At 35.5% G+C, this 16,419-nt stretch overlaps 1 pseudogene; it reads right to left on the bottom strand.

Moving 5' to 3' along the window:
* Window positions 1-310, bottom strand: LOC119246634 (cytochrome c-like; annotated as a pseudogene).
* Between the last annotated feature and the right edge of the window lie 16,109 nt (window positions 311-16,419).

Raw genomic sequence — 16,419 nt, 5'->3', positions numbered from 1 at the left:
TTATTCATTAGTAGCTTCTTTGAGATAAGCTATCAGCTCTACTCTTTCTGATAACTTAGTACAAGTAACGATCGTTTTGGTTCTAGGGATGTAGTTCTTGGGATTCACCAATACTTCATGAGTGTGGCCCCTTTCTAAGAGATGCCTTTGTTCTTGTTGACATCTGCATAAGAGAATCCAGAGGCATGACTTGTCTTTCAACCAGACAATAAAGATTTGGTCCAGTTTTGTGCTTGCCTTCTTTTTCCATGGTATGGCACTGGGTATACTCCTGAGCAAAAGACTTCTTGCCCTTCTCAACATCACTCATTTTTAAATTGCTCTTTCATGGCTCATCATATAGAGGTTCTCAACTGCAAGTGGAAACCCATCCTTTAATATGTTATATTTTTTGAATTTTAAAATATTTTAAGGTAACATTGGTTTATAATACTGCATATGATTCAGAAATATAGGCTCATATCCCTTAAGGTATGTGTTACCATGTCATACCCACCACCAAGGCACCCATATCTGTGCCCCATAGTAGGTTACACTCCTTCCTCACTTCCTTCTCAACCCTCCCCTTCCCCCACTGGCAGCAACAGTTTTACAGTCAGATTTCTAGGGCTAGTTTTTGATTTCCTGTTGTTTTCTTTCTTTATACTCCATGAGTGAAATCAATCTGTATTTTTCTTTCTGCTTCTGTGTTGTTATTTCACTTGATAAAATCTCCTCCAGGTCCACTCATGTTGTCACAAATGGCAAGAATTCGCCACTTGTGATCACTGAGCAGCATTCCATCATACATATGTGTGTGCATGTATGCATGTATGTATATGTGTGCATATATGTATGTGTGTATATATATATTTCACATCTTCTTAATACACTCTTCTATCCTTGCTTCCATGTAAATTTTATTCTGCCTTTGGAAACAGAATGACTATAATGTATAGTACATTCTGGTCACCTTAAGCTGTATACACAGCCTGACTAAATTCATCAATAACATTCACATTCAGTTGGTTGTTTTTTTCTCCTTAAATATGGAAAGAATATGTTACAAATAATTGGCATTGGGGATCAGTTGATGTTGTCTCAGAGATGAAACCTTTTCATATTAAGAGCAAATGGACATAGAGTATTTGATATGAGGGAATAATATCAAAAAAAAAAAAAACCCAGCAAAAATGATCACATGAAGAGTCAAAAAATGTTTTTGTAAAGAGGGAACATGTTGCTGTTAAGAAACAGTGGTCGGGCTTCCTGGTGGTGCAAGGGGTTAAGCACAGCACTGTGAAGCTATCTGCAGCCTCTGCAGCTTGCCAGGCTGCTACTCACATGGCAGGGCAGACCTCTCCTGTCTCACCTGCTGCTGCCCTCAGCAGTGTATTTCAGTCAGTCTGCCTGTTCTGTTCCTTGCTCTGTCTCTGGTGGATTCTCTCACCCTTGTGCACCTCTGGCCTGCACCTCAGTCTTGTATGCATAAATAAATAAATCTTTTTTTAAAAAAAGTGGTCAATGAAAAGCAGACCAGTCCTTGATTATTTCTCTAATTCCATTTGATTAACTACTATGCAAAAATGAACTTTATTATTTTCAACTGACAAGAACATTAGTACTGCAGTTAATGTCCTGTTATCCATATGTGATTTACTAACCCTATAGTCCTTATCATGGGAACTAGAAGTATTAGAAGCAACCCAGTTAATCCTAAATTCTTTGACTTGACCTGGTGAATGGACTTTTAGTTTTTAATTTTCTACTACACACATGGTCAAATCTTCATAAACATTCTCAGAAATATGCTATAATTGATATTCACATTCAGTTTTATTTGGAAAGGCTCATTATACAATCTAAATCCAGATCGATGTGTTTTGAAATATCTCTGTATTTTTGCTTTAGATACATAAACAGATTCATAACTAATCAGCTTCCCTTTTGGTAGTGGAACCATGCTTATGAGTCATAGATATACTTACTTGCAATCAGTCTCATTCCTGGACTATATGGCATAATGCTGCTATAAACAGAGGAGCACATAAATCTTTTCCTATTAAAGTTTTCATATTACTTGGATAAGTGCTTAGCAGCGGTATTGTTGGATCATAGGATATTTCTACTTTTTATTTTTTAGTCTTTATACCATTTTGCATAGAGGTTGCATCAAATCACATTCCCACCAATAGAGGATGAGGTGATTATCCTAAGCAAAATAAATCAGAAAGTGACAGGCAGATACTGGATGGTTACACTTATTTGTGGAATATAAATAACCTAAGAGTACATACTTGCAAAGCACAGCAAAATTATTCTTACACTGTGAAAAATATACTGGTTACCTAAGGGAAGAGAAGGGAACAAGGAACTTATAGGGGAAGGATGGGGATAGTACATTAGCACTGGAGATCTGGTGGAGAGTAAGTGAAACATTTACAGATGTGGAGGTGTGAGAATGTACCCCCAATGTTATATAGATATGATAAATTGATTTTAAAAAATCAGATTGTTTATTTTTATTTAAAAAATGTTCTCAATGGTAATTTCAAGGATGAGTTTCAGCAGGTAAAAAGTATTTAGGGTGAATTAAGGGTCCCACTGCCAGCACTAGCAGTGGGTATATTAGATAGGTTAAATCCACATGATATTAAAAGAACAGCGGTAGTTTGATTTTAGAAAACATCTTCTCTTCTGTTGGTACATCAGTGCTATAGTCATCATAGTAGTTGACATTTACAGCTATTTCTAGTTCACCAAATGTTTTTACTTTTCTTTTCAACATTTTGAAGTATAATTCACACACCATACAACATACCCTTTTAAAGTACGTAATTCAATGCTTTTTAATTATATTCTTAGAGGTGTGCAGCCATCACCACTATATACTTCCAGAACATTTCCATCACTCAAAAACAAATCCTTTACCTCCCAATTCCCTCTCTTGACTAATTTTTTTTTTAGTACATGTTAATTACTTTCTGTCTCTATGGACTTGCCTATTAAGGAAATTTTATAGTCATGGAATCATGCAATATGTCCCCTTTTGTTTGTGCTTCTTTCCCTTAGTATATTTTCAACATTTTTCCATATTATAGCATGGGGCAATTCCTTTTTATTGCTGAATTGTATAAATCTATAAGTCATTGTTTATCAGTTTATTAATTGATGAGCATTTCAGGTGTTTTCACTTTTTGTCTATGAACATCCATGTGAACAACTCTGTGTAGACACATGTTTTCCTTTGTCTTGGAGATATATATATATGGATATAATATATGGAGGATTTAAATTTCTGGGTTATATGGTAACTCAGTATTTAAATTTTACTAAAGTTGGGCCTCCCCGGTGGCGCAGCGGTTGAGCACTGAGTTGCGAAGCTGCCCGCAGCCTCTGCAGCGCTGGTTTGATCCCTGGCTGCTCCCCGGCCACCGGAGGAGGGTCCCGCATGGCGCGCAGACCTCTCCTGCCTCCCGCTGCTCCCCTCAGCAGTGTACTTCGGTCCTTCTGCCTGCTCTGCTCCCTGCTCTGGCTCTGGTGAATTCTCTCACCCTCCCGCGCCTCTGACTGTACCAAGTGCTTGTATAAATAAATAAATAAATAAATACATCTTTAAAAAAAAAAAAAAAAGCAAAGTTTAAACTTTACTAAAGTTGACTATTTTCTCAAATGTTTTCACTTTTCTAAGACAATGATTAAAGCAATTGTCCATGAATAATTATATATTATTATCCTTGCTTATAAAGAATGGTACCTAAAATATGGAGCCATTTTGTTACTTTCTCAAATTGGAGAGCTTGTAAATAGTAAGTTGGGACTGAGAACCAGTTTCTGACTATGCAGATAAGTGCTCACATTCTACCTGGAATCTCTTATTTTTTTCAAATAAATTTATATCTGCTGTTATATGGGACAATGGGTGCAGAGCATAGAACTCTAAGGTCAATTTTGACATTGACAAATGACTTCCAAAGTTTTTTGAAATTACAGCTCTGATAGTGTCCAAAATCTCAACTTCATAACTCTTTGGGCAGCGTGCGATCCTGAAAAGTGACAGATCTGAGTTTAAATATTAGGCCCACTATTTACTAGCTATCTCAGATAGACCTATTTTCTAGTCTCAACTCTACAAATAACCTGGCTATATGATTTTTGTAAACACAATTAAACTCTGAGTTTCAGAACACAATATGTCATATTTAAAATAGGCATCATACCTATCTCACCAAGTTCCGTGAGGACTTATTGAGGTAAATTGTGTTTTGCATAGTGCTGGACACAAAAACTATAAAGGAAATACACTGTATATAATACTCGTAGGGATTTATACATCTATATATTTGCCCTGCTCATTTCATCCCTTCCTCATAATATAGGGATTGTTTACCATGTTCGCATTTGCTTAAAACGGTTTGGAAATGAAACAAATATTGGAACTGGTGGATTTGATAATCAGCAACTCAGAATATTTTCATTAAAGATGAAATGATGTTCCCTGTAAAAATGGCCAATTTGATTACTTGTTTGCTAACTTGCATTCCCCTTTGTTCTGTACCAAGTACTCTGACATTGCTTGACTATATACTTAGGTCTTCACAATTTACAGTTCAGAAATAGCCACTAAATCAAACCTATTCACCATCTTGAAAGGTCTAAAAATTAATTCATTTCCTGTGAACACTTCCCTCAACTGAGCTAGTTGTTAATCCTGGTGTAAGGCCAAGTGATTAAATCAAAATCTCCATAGGAACACAAGCTGAAGCACAATATAAAGTGTTTTCCAAGCATGCTAGATTATTTATCTTATCTTCTACTACAGTTTGTAATACTTACCACAGTAGGGGTTTGTACATAATGATTCTAAGATAAGTTAAAAATAAACAGAGATCTTCTGAATTTATTATTAGTTTTCACCTAAATCTTCCAGAACTATCTTATTTATTACATTGATTTTCAATGCATTTGGGTGTATAGATATTCACTTAGATGCAGTATCTTATGTTTGCAAAACTCTTAAGAACAATTAAAATGCAAATTTATTGTAATAAATACAAATAACCTGAATAAGAGGGAGTTTCATTTACTGAATGCCTACATTTTTCAGCAGTACTCCTATCATATATACATACATATATACAAACAAACATATGCCTGGATATTTTGAAATAAATATTTTCTGGTTGTATTTTCTATATAATCTAGAATTTCTAGAAAGTATTGCAAAGCCTTCACCCTGCATTACGAAATATTAAGAATTTGAGACCAAATTTAGACAATACTCACTTTTTAAAGAATGAGGTAAACTTAATATCCAAGGTCTGCAAATAACTCATATAATTCAACAAAAATTAAATAACCTAGTCAAAAAAGGGGCAGAACTAGACATTTCTCCAAACACATTCAGATGGCCAGAAAGCACCTGAGAAAATATTCATCACTGCTTATCATTAGGAACATACAAATCAAAACCACAATGAGATACCATCTCACACACATGAGAATGACCTATATCAAAAAGACCACAAGTGGGCCTCCCCTGTGGCGCAGCGGTTGAGTGCCGCGCTGCAAAGCTGTCCACAGCCTCTGCAGTGCCAGTTGGATACCCCGCCGGCCAGGGAGAACCCCACATGGCGCAGCAGACCTCTCCTGCCTTGCCCACTACTCCCCTCAGCAGTGTCTTCGGTCCGTCTGCCTGTTCTGCTCCCCGCTCTGGCTCTGGTGAATTCTCTCACTCTCCCACGCTTCTGACTGTACCCCAGTGCCTATATAAAATAAATCTTTAAAAAAAAAAAGACCACAAGCAATTAGTGTTGGCAAGGCTGTGGATAAAAAGAAAACCTTGTGTAGTGTTGGTAGTAATGCAATCTGCTGCACCCCCTACAGAAAACATTATGGTGATTTCTCAAAACAATAAAAATAGATGTACCATGTGATCCAGCAATTTCACTCCTTGTTATTCACTGGAAGGATGCAAAAACAAAAATTCAAAGGAATATATTCATGGTCATTGTAGCACCATTTACAACTGCTAGGCTATAGAAACAACCTTATTGCCCAAATACAGATGAGTGGGTCAAGGAGGTATATATACACAATGGAATACTACTCAGCTGTCAGAAAAGGTAGACTCTTGCCATTTGCAGTAACATGGATGGATTGGTGGGGATTATAGTAAACAAGGTAAGTCAGAAGGAGAAAGACAAATACCAGATGATGTCACTTCTTTTTATTTAAAGATTGATTTATTTATGCATACAAGAACTGGGGTACAGGCCAGAAGTGAGGGGAGTGAGATGATTCACCAGAGACAGAGTGGGGAACAGAACAGGCAGATTGACTAAAGCACTCTCAGGGGAGCAATGGGTGAGTCAGGAGAGGTCTGCTGCGCCATGTGGGTCACCTCCCTGGCCAGGGACAGAACTCGTGCTGCAGTGGCTGCAGATTGCTTCATAGTGCTGTGTCTTAACCCCGTGTGCCACCAGGGAGGCCCCAGATGTCACTTTTATGTGAAAAATAGAGAACCCAAACAAAGGGTGAAATATAGCTAAACTAGTAACTAGCCCTAGAAAGCGGACTGTAAAATTGAGGCTACTGGAGGGGGAGAGGTGAGAGCATTTGGGGATAGAACACCATGGACTACAGAGGTGGACTATGGGTATCTCTCTTGAAGAGAGAGGTCCTTGTGGAATTCCCAGCCCCCTTGTCCTCAGGGATATTGTCTTGGTGCCCAGAGTTCCTGCTTGTCAGCTAGATGTAGGGTCATGCAGGGGGCCTTTCACCAAGGGCAAAGTCCTGGTATGAGAACATACTGGGAAACCAGTATCTGCTGAAAACAGCAGGCAGATATGGGAATAGAAATAATGCCTTGACTAACAGGAACACACCATGTTGTAAACCAATGTTCCCTCAATAAAAATGTATATATATACATCCATTTTATATCAGAAATAAATTATTACACAGACTCAAAAAGTAACTTACTTCCCAAGTGGGTACACTATTTTATGAAAAAAATATTATCAAAATGCTTTATGAAAATTCTTTGATTCTTCTGGGTTTGTCAGTTTGAAAGTAGCATGTCTCATAAGAGAATGTGCCTTTTTCTCCTAATTCTGACAGGTGTAAAATTATACCAAGGTAAGACTGTCTGAGGCAGCTGTGATGTAGCACCCACCAGTCACTACATTTTAGTGTAACTCTCATTTTTCTGTTCCACCTACTCATCATTGATTGCACCTAATCATCAAATGTGGGCAGAATAAAACTCTACAGTTCACATTAAAACAAATGATACAATGTACTAATCTTCAACAAAGGGACTTTCAAAATGTCCTTCCTTTGCAAGGATTTGACCCCTTTTACTTCTTATTTCAACAATTCAGAATGAAAATTATCCATAGATTTTACACCAAAATAATTCAAACTATATGAAATTTCAATTACTCCTTTATGTGTGACAAATATATCATCAGTAGTGTTGAAATCTCATTTCTGGATATTTACTTTAGAATTTAATTCATAAATGAAGATAAATAATTTAGGCTGAGTTTTAGTCACTCTTAATCTTTTAACTGGAAAAATATTTTATACCACTAAATGGCAGACAAAACAATATTTAGGATCAATAATATCAATGAAAAAAATGAGCAAAAATTAGGGTCATTTTAATGTTATCAGATCCTAACTGCACTGTAGCATTTATTAACAAGGTCTCTACCTTATACATCTTCACTTTTACTTTCAGTCGATTTTCCCCAATGTGGTCTCCCACAGCTTTTATATAACAAATCTGCTATATTTCAGATTTTCTCATTAAATGTGTGATTTGAATCCTGAAGTCAGGCAACAAACCCTGAAGTAAATTTCCTGGAGAGTTCTTTCAGATTGAATATTGATTTAAGGATTTTCAACTGCATGCATATATAATTTCCTTCTTGAGGCTCAAATATTTTTATGATAGTCTTTCGAATAGGAAACTAAATTCCATTCCAAATATGCATCAGGCTCTATTTCTCATTTTTTTACTGATTTTTAATAAAAATTTTAATAGTTTTCACTTTTTCTTAATGCTTGCATGATTCTGTTTAATCTCAAAGGAACAACAGTCTCAATATATTCAATGTCATTGCCTTTTTCTGTTTTGCTCCATCCCATGAGTAAATGAAATTTAATTTCATCAGATGTCACATGAACTCCTATTTCCTGTTGATATTAATGTATGCAGTAATTCTTTACCTATCCTTGAGGATAAATTATTTCATACTTAAATAGCTAATGCAAATACCTTACAATATAGATATAAAGTATACAGATAGGATAAAACACAAATACAGAGTCAAGAAATGACTGCTTCCTTTATTTATTTTAAAGATCCATTTATTTATGCATACAAGAACTGGCCCCGCCTTCCTTTATTTTTAATAAGTTTTATTATCAATGGATCTGAAATGAGTTAATTTATGATATAAATACTTCCCTTAAAACAAAATTTAACCTGGGTCTCCCTGGTGGCGCAAGGGGTTAAGATGCAACCTATGAAGCTGTCTGCAGTCACTGCAGCACAAATTCGATCCCCGGCAGGGGAGCAACCCACATGGTGCAGCAGACCTCTCCTGTCTCCTACTCCTCCCCTCAGCAGTGTATTTCAGTCAATCTGCCTATTCTGCTTCCCATTCTGTCTCTGGTGAATCTTCTCATCCCCCCTGCATCTCTGGCCTACACCCCAGCTCTTGTATGCATAAATAAATAAATCTTTAAAACAAAACAAAACATAACCTGGATTTATTGTGCAAAAAATACTATAACAACAGTATATAATGTATTGTAAGAGAAAAACTGAAAATAAAGACATTTGGGTGACTTTAGAAAAATTATTTTACTTTTTAGATTTCAGTTTCCTAATCTGCAGAATTAGATGGTGAATTTCTATGTTCCTTCAGAATTTCTGTGTCCTGCTAATAACAACATTGTAAGCAAAATAATAATATGGCTATCAGTTAGCAAAACAATGGACTATTTTCATTACTGGCATTATGACTATAGTAACTTTAAGAAATATGTTAAATTAGATATTTTTTATTACTGGAGTTTAAGTAAAATTTTTCATAAATATTAAAAACAGTAATATCTCACTTTTTTCAGCCATTTCAAAGCAAAAGAATAAGTAATTAGAAAATGGTCTTTATACACTTTAATCTTCAAAGGAAATACTGTGCTTTCTAAAATTTACTTATTTTTGACTACTTGTTTTTATATATCCCCCCCAATATTTTTTAGACTATTTGTTCATATAAACTAGATTTTTATATTATAAAAATATTCCTTAAGACATTTTGATTTTTTTTTAAATAGAGGTATGTTTTATTTATTTATTTGTTTGTTTGTTTTGTTTATACATGCACTGGGTACAGTCAGAAGCGCGGGAGGGTGAGAGAATTCACCAGAGCCAGAGCGGGAAGCAGAGCAGGCAGAAGGACCGAAGTACACTGCTGAGGGGAGCAGCGGGCGGCAGGAGAGGTCTGCGCGCCATGCGGGACCCTCCTCCGGTGGCCGGGGAGCAGCTGGGGATCGAACTGGCGCCGCAGAGGCCGCGAGCAGCTTCGCAACCCAGCGCTCAACCGCTGCGCCACCGGGGAGGCCCTCCTTAAGACATTTTGAGTTTGAAATATAAGATGTGTCACTTAGCACATGGTTTCCTAATCTCAAATATATGAGTTTCCAGTTTGTTAGTGATCATCACCTGGTGGGTTAAAGAGAAATCAGAATGTGATATTAGTATTATATTTGTCTTAAATATAGAGTTACCTATATATATATATGTACATAAATATATACTATATTTTATTGGTTAAATCTGCCAACCCTCCTCTAATATAATTTCAAATGCTTTTATATGTTGGATAGACCAAAGACACTAGTAACTGATGGTATATGGTAAATTAACATAAGTCACTTGCTGCAGGAGTCAGTGATTTATCTTTCATTACTTTTATTTTTATTTTTTATTTTGCACCAAGACACCAAGATTAATGAGCCATTCCCTCGAGCCTTGCTCCCAGTTTCCAGTTCCCGATTTCTCACCAGAATGAGATGGAGTATGGGCACGGGTTGTTTGGTGGAGGGAAAAATAAAATAAAATAAATTAGAATAAATAAAAAAAGGAAAAATCCAAACAAACAAAAATATCTTTCTGGTAGCTGAATGGAGATTGGGAGTTAGTTGTTTAGAAAGCAAAAGACTGATTAGGTTGTTGAGGTTTCTCATTCCCCAACTTTTTAATTTGAAAAAATCCAAACCCACAGAAAAGTTGAACTAAAATGATGAGTGCTCATATAATACCTCTAACCTAGACCCACCAACGGTTAATATTTTGCTATATTTACTTTCTCTTCTCTTTTTAAATAGACAGACACAAATACACACATATACACACACACACACACACACAATTTTAGAACCCTTGCAAAAGAAGATGCTGATCTCATGACACTTTATCCCTGAATACTTGAGCTTCATATGTCCACTGAGAAGATGAACTTTCTCCTACATAACTACAGGTATTACCACACCAATAAATTTAAACGTGTAACATATTTTATCTACTATACCAACCATATTCAAATATTCCTAAACAGTCTAGTAATGTTCTCTATAGTTATTCCTTTTAACTGAGTCACTATCCAAACCAAACATTAACACTTTCAACACTTCCGGCAAGTTATTTTATAAAATTAATACAAACTGTATGTTTGTTTCCTCATTATTAAATTCAAAGTAAACATTTTTGTTAAGATTACTATGTAGGTGATATCGTGTACTTCTGTAATACCATAAAGTACACATTTACAAGTTGGCCGGTTATTGATAATGCTGAATTTGATTGATCACATAGATAATGTCTGCATTTAATGGTACCTTTCTGCCCTGTAAAGGTATATTTCCCTTAGAAATTATTACGTAAACTGTGGGGTGATGCTTTGAGCCTATATTAATATATTGTTCCTTAATTCACCCCTGACTGAATTAATCATTATATTATGGTTGCAAAATTGTGATTATCTAATTCCATTATTCCTTAAACATTTATTAACTAATGTTTTTCTTTGAAAAAAGTTTCTTTTTAAAAAATTTCTTAATAATAGCATTTCCAAAGATACATAAATTAGAATAATATAATGAACATCACCCAGTCTCAACAGTTACTAATATTTTGCCAATGCTCTTTTACTTAAACTTTTATGTCAGCGTGTTTGAGTTGCTGGAGTATTTTAAAACAAATTCCAGACATGATAACATTTTACCCTTATGTACTTCAGCCTACTTTAGGAAAAGCTATAATTTAAGTAAACTCTATTTCTGTTTCCCTACCAGATTAGAAGAAATCAATTTAGAATGTACAGAAAGACACTGGGAAGAGTGAAGAGGAGAGCAGTAAGTTTTAACAGCTCATCGTGAAACAGTGCAAACAATGAAAAAGTAGATACAGATTATGTTTTTTTGTCCTACAGTAGGGTATAATACTGCAGATTTATAATGGTAACCCAGAGTTATCCAGAAGAAATTGTGTATAAAGTTTAAAAACTTTTGTATAAGAAGGCAAGGACATGCATAATGTATTTTATTATATTATATAAACAGACAATGATATAAATAATAAAATGTTTTTAAATGAATACAGGGTTTTGTACTTGAATGGATCATATTCAGTACCTGGAAAATTTATCCTTAAGGCCAGAAATGAATAAAACAGTATTGTGCATTTAAAAAATAATAAATGTAATATAGTTCCAGTTTAAGCCTTGGTGCCTAAAGTGAAGCAGAAATAAAATTTTTAAACAGGACTATAAAACACATGACTATTTGAATGACAAAAAATTATCAGTTAGTCAGATTTAGTTCCCCAGCATTAGTAGACAGTGTCAGAATAGATGGATTTAAGGATAAGTGAATGGTAGGTATGAATCATTTTGTAGTGTAATTAGATAAAACTTAGTCAAAGATTCTTTGAAATAGGAGCTCAACTACTCATGTACCACTTGTAAGAAGTAAAGATAAACCCACCTGCTGGGATCAGAATAAGCTAGGATGGAGAACAGGCAGACTAATCAAAATTATTCATTTGGTCTCTGTTTTAGGTTTAACTGAAAGCATTTTTTTAAAAATTATTAGTTCATGTGTCTGCTGAAAGGAGAAAACAAAGAAAGGCAATATTTTCTTTTGATTAAATTATGTTTCATGTAAATTGTTCTGTTAATATGTTAGGTCCTGTTTCAACTAGTCTCTTTGTTCCCTTTTCTTTTATTTGCTGAGTTTGTGGCAGATAAATGGGTATTATAGTGAACATTGCTCTGAAAACTTTCAGTTTTGATACAGCTGGCAATGCACCATTTGGCATTCTAAGGATGTAGAATTTTCTTTTTTATTCTTAGGAACAAGATGCAGTCTTTACCCTTCTTTCTTCATCTCTCTCTATAAATTCTTTATTTCTCATTGTTTTTAGATCACTGTAACTGGCACCTATTCCTTTCCATTCATTGAAAGATCTTCAGTGTGCGCAATATTTTAGGTATGTTTAGCATAGTGTGAAAGTGAAAAAGAAATTGAATGTGAAGAAAGTGAAATTGGATAATGTTTATAATGTAGATATATGTTTACCAAATTTAAAAAGTAAGAGCTGACAAGACAAGGGGGCAGAGCAAAGTCTGGAGGGGACACAATGGATTATGGTAAAGTGAGGGTTCGTTGGTGGTGGGAGTGGTGGTGACATGCATCTGAGGAGATGTGCTCTTTTGCCTTTGAATAACACAGTGTTGTAAACTAATATTACCTCAATAAAACAAACAAACAAAAAACAAATTAAAAGCTAGAGGTCTTCAAGGGCCAACAAAGGATTTTTGCAGTTGGTTTTGGAGTTTTTTTTTGTTAGTGTTTTTGTTGTTATTGCTTCTTTAAATCTTAAGCTAAAGACAATGCCTTTGAAATATATTCAGGTAATTGTACAATGAAATCATTGACATGAGAATAATAATTAAGTAGACCTTTCCTTCTTTCCCTTATTCTAGGCTTATTTCTAGTGAGTAACATTTAACATTCACAACTAAAAACGTCTTTTCAGGACCTTATCTTTAATATAAGTACAATAAAGATTAACATAATCAATCAGATAGTTGAAATGATGCCCAAGAGCAAATTTCAATGTTGGGACTTGTTTTCCTTAGGTTTTAATGGGAAAATCATGCGAGAATGTGTTGTATAATGAGATTTAACCAAAATAAGGCTTGTAGGAACTTATACCTTAAATGTAAAAATCAATAACCTTGTGTTTTCTGCCCAGAGACTGATTCAGCAGTCCCTTCATATACATACTACCAGCACTGCATCTTCCCTATTGACTTACAGAGTTATTAAATGAGCATGCATCCATGTAAATGAAGGCTCCATATTAGCAAAGGACAGGGGAGAGACCTCTTTTGGTTACTAGATTACTCCTTTTGTTTCATCTGTCCCAAAGATAGATAGGTATTGTAACCATAGATTTTTTTTTTTTTTTGAGGTTACATTGGTTTATAATGTTATTAGTGTTTTAAATGTACGGGGTCTTCCTGAAAGGGTTGAGAACGTTTATTTTTGACCCATTTGCTATAGTTCCAAAAGACTATGCCAGTAACTAAATCCATCATCCTTCCCTCTAAAATTGGTCTTCCCTTGGGCCTCCCTAGTGGTCTAGGAGTTAAGTCTCAGCGCTACCACCACCATGGCCTGAGTTCGATCCCCTGAGTTCCATCCTCAGGCAGGGAGCTAACCCACATGGCCTTGCAGACCTCTCCTGTCTCACCTACTGCACCCCTCAGCAGTGGATTTCAGTAGATCAGCCTGTTCTTCCCCCCACTCTTTCTCTGGTGAATCCTGTCACACCCCACACCTCTGACCTACACCCAGTTCTTATACGCATAAATAAACAAAAATAAATCAAAAAAAAATTGCTCTTCCCTTGTTTCTGAATAGTCAAACCTTGTTTATGAATGATCAACTTGGGGTCAGTTCATACTTAAACAATGGATTAAAGAATAAGCTTGTCTCCCTGGATTTAACAGATTTCATAATCCCAAGAAAAGATGTAGGATGTCAATATATTTATTACTTTAAATATCAATTTTATTGAGGCATAAAAGGTATCCATTTTAAGGTGCAGGGGGGTGAGAGGATTCACCAGATATAGAGTGGGAAGCAAAACAGGCAAATCTACTGAAATACACTGCTAAAGGGAGCAGCATGTGGGCCAGGATAGGTCTGCTGAGCCATGTGTGGTTTAGCTTCCTGGCCGGGATAGAACTCAGGCCATGGAGGTGGTGGTTGCACTGGGATTTAACCCCTAGGGCCCCAGGCAGGCCCTTAAAAAGATCAGGTTTATTATACTAAAGGAAGGGAGAAGATGCTTGCACAGACACAAGCAGATGGGCATAAAGAACTCTGAAATATTTTATTAACTGAAGTTTATACTTAATTCAGATTTCCTGTTTTTCACTAACGCCCTTATTTGGTTGTTGTTCCAGGATCCCATCCAGATTACCATAGTACATATAGTCAGTGATTTCTCCTTAGATTGTTCTAAACTGTGAGTTTCGCAGACTTCCTTGTTTGACAGTTTGAGGAGTACTAATCGTATGTTTGTCTTAGGTTGTCTGATGTTTTTAATCACAATAAGAGAGACGTTGTAGAATCCTGGGAGGAAGCACACTGACATAAAGAGCCATTCTGATCACGTAATATTAAGGGTAAACATTGCCAGCATGACTATCAATTTTGATGTTAATCACCTGACTGAGGTGATATTTGTGAAGTTTTTCCACTGTAAACTATACTCTTTGCCCTTTGTCTCCCCATATTCCACTCTTTGGAAGGCAGTCACTTTGCACAACTCACATTTAAGAATTAGAGTGTGATTAATTTTTGTATCTGCACCTTTGTCCAATATTTTATTTTTCCCCTTAAAAATCAGTTCCCAGAGGGCTTCCCCAGTGGCACGCTGAGCGGTTGAGCGCTGGGTTGTGAAGCTGCTCACAGCCTCTGCAGCACCGGTTCAATCCCGGGCCACCCGGCAAGGGTCCCACATGGCGCGCAGACCTCTCCTGCCGCCCACTGCTCCCCTCAGCAGTGTATTTCAGTCTGCCTATTCTGTTTCCCTCTCTGGCTCTGGTGAATTCTCTCACCCTCCCACGTTTCTGACTGTACCCAGTGCTTGTACAAATAAATAAATAAACAAACAAACAAACAAATAAACAAATAAATAAATAAATAATTCTTTAAAAAAAAATCAGTTCCCAGAAATGGAATTACTTGTTTTAAGATTTGGGGCAATAATATCAATTTGTAATTAATTAAATATCATTGTACATTTAATTACAAAATGTGGAAATAAGGGAAATATTTTCTCCTGTCATCCTGTCATTTTCATATCTAGCCTTCCAAATTCTATGTTCATATCATTTGTGCACATGCACGCACATACTCACAGATCACTTCACTTCATATACCATACACACTCCACATTCTCTCTCCACATGTTGTAAAACCCTCCATATATTGCACACAAACATTTACAATTTTTTAAAACATGTTACTCTACAATTACTTTTTCACTTGCTATTTAAATAGTAGATTGTAGTACCTAAAATATAAGCTGTGAAGTTAGACTACCTGAATTTTAATCCAAATTCTGCTATTTGCTACCTGTGTGACCTTGGGCAATTTTCTTAGCCTCTGAGATTTCTTATAGAGCAGTTGAGAGCATATTAAATTATAATATACATGGAAAGCTTAGAAAAGTTATTGGAAAGTCATTCAATAAGTAGTCCATAAATGTTTTAGCTATCTTTCATCATTGTTACTGTTATTTCCAGATAGGATCATATCTCACTGCTACTAATGTCATCATAATAACTTGTTATATAAGCATACTAAATTCATATCTAAATAATCCTCTTTGCAAATGGCTATGTAGTTTTAAACTGTATTTTAAAAATTAAAATAATATTTCCACATTCTTAATATTAAATAGAAATTCAAATCATACTAAATATAAAGTGAAAAACTCCTTATACTTTCCCACTCTCCAGAAATAAACACTTTTAAATTGTAGCCATTATAAATTTAAATTATATAATTTAATTTTTATTTCTCAATACATCAGTTTTAAACACCTTATATTGACTGCCCACTGTGAAAGGTAACGATTTAAAACACTGGCACAACCTCTCACTTTGGATGTCTCTGCACAACAATGGCTGACATGAACAGGGACCATAGATTTTCTTTTCTAATTTATATTCACATTTCTTTGTTTATTCTAGGTCATATTGAACCATTACTGTTTCCTTCACTGTTGTTACTTAGAGAACATTTTATGGAACCACCCTGGAAAAGTAGCATTTATTTATC

The sequence above is a fragment of the Talpa occidentalis genome, unplaced genomic scaffold (assembly GCF_014898055.3).
Source record: "Talpa occidentalis isolate TD23 unplaced genomic scaffold, MPIMG_talOcc4v2.1 talOcc4.15, whole genome shotgun sequence".
Taxonomy (NCBI): Eukaryota; Metazoa; Chordata; class Mammalia; order Eulipotyphla; family Talpidae; genus Talpa; species Talpa occidentalis.
Note: the sequence above shows the minus strand (reverse complement) of the source record. Positions and strands in the feature narration are given on the sequence as shown.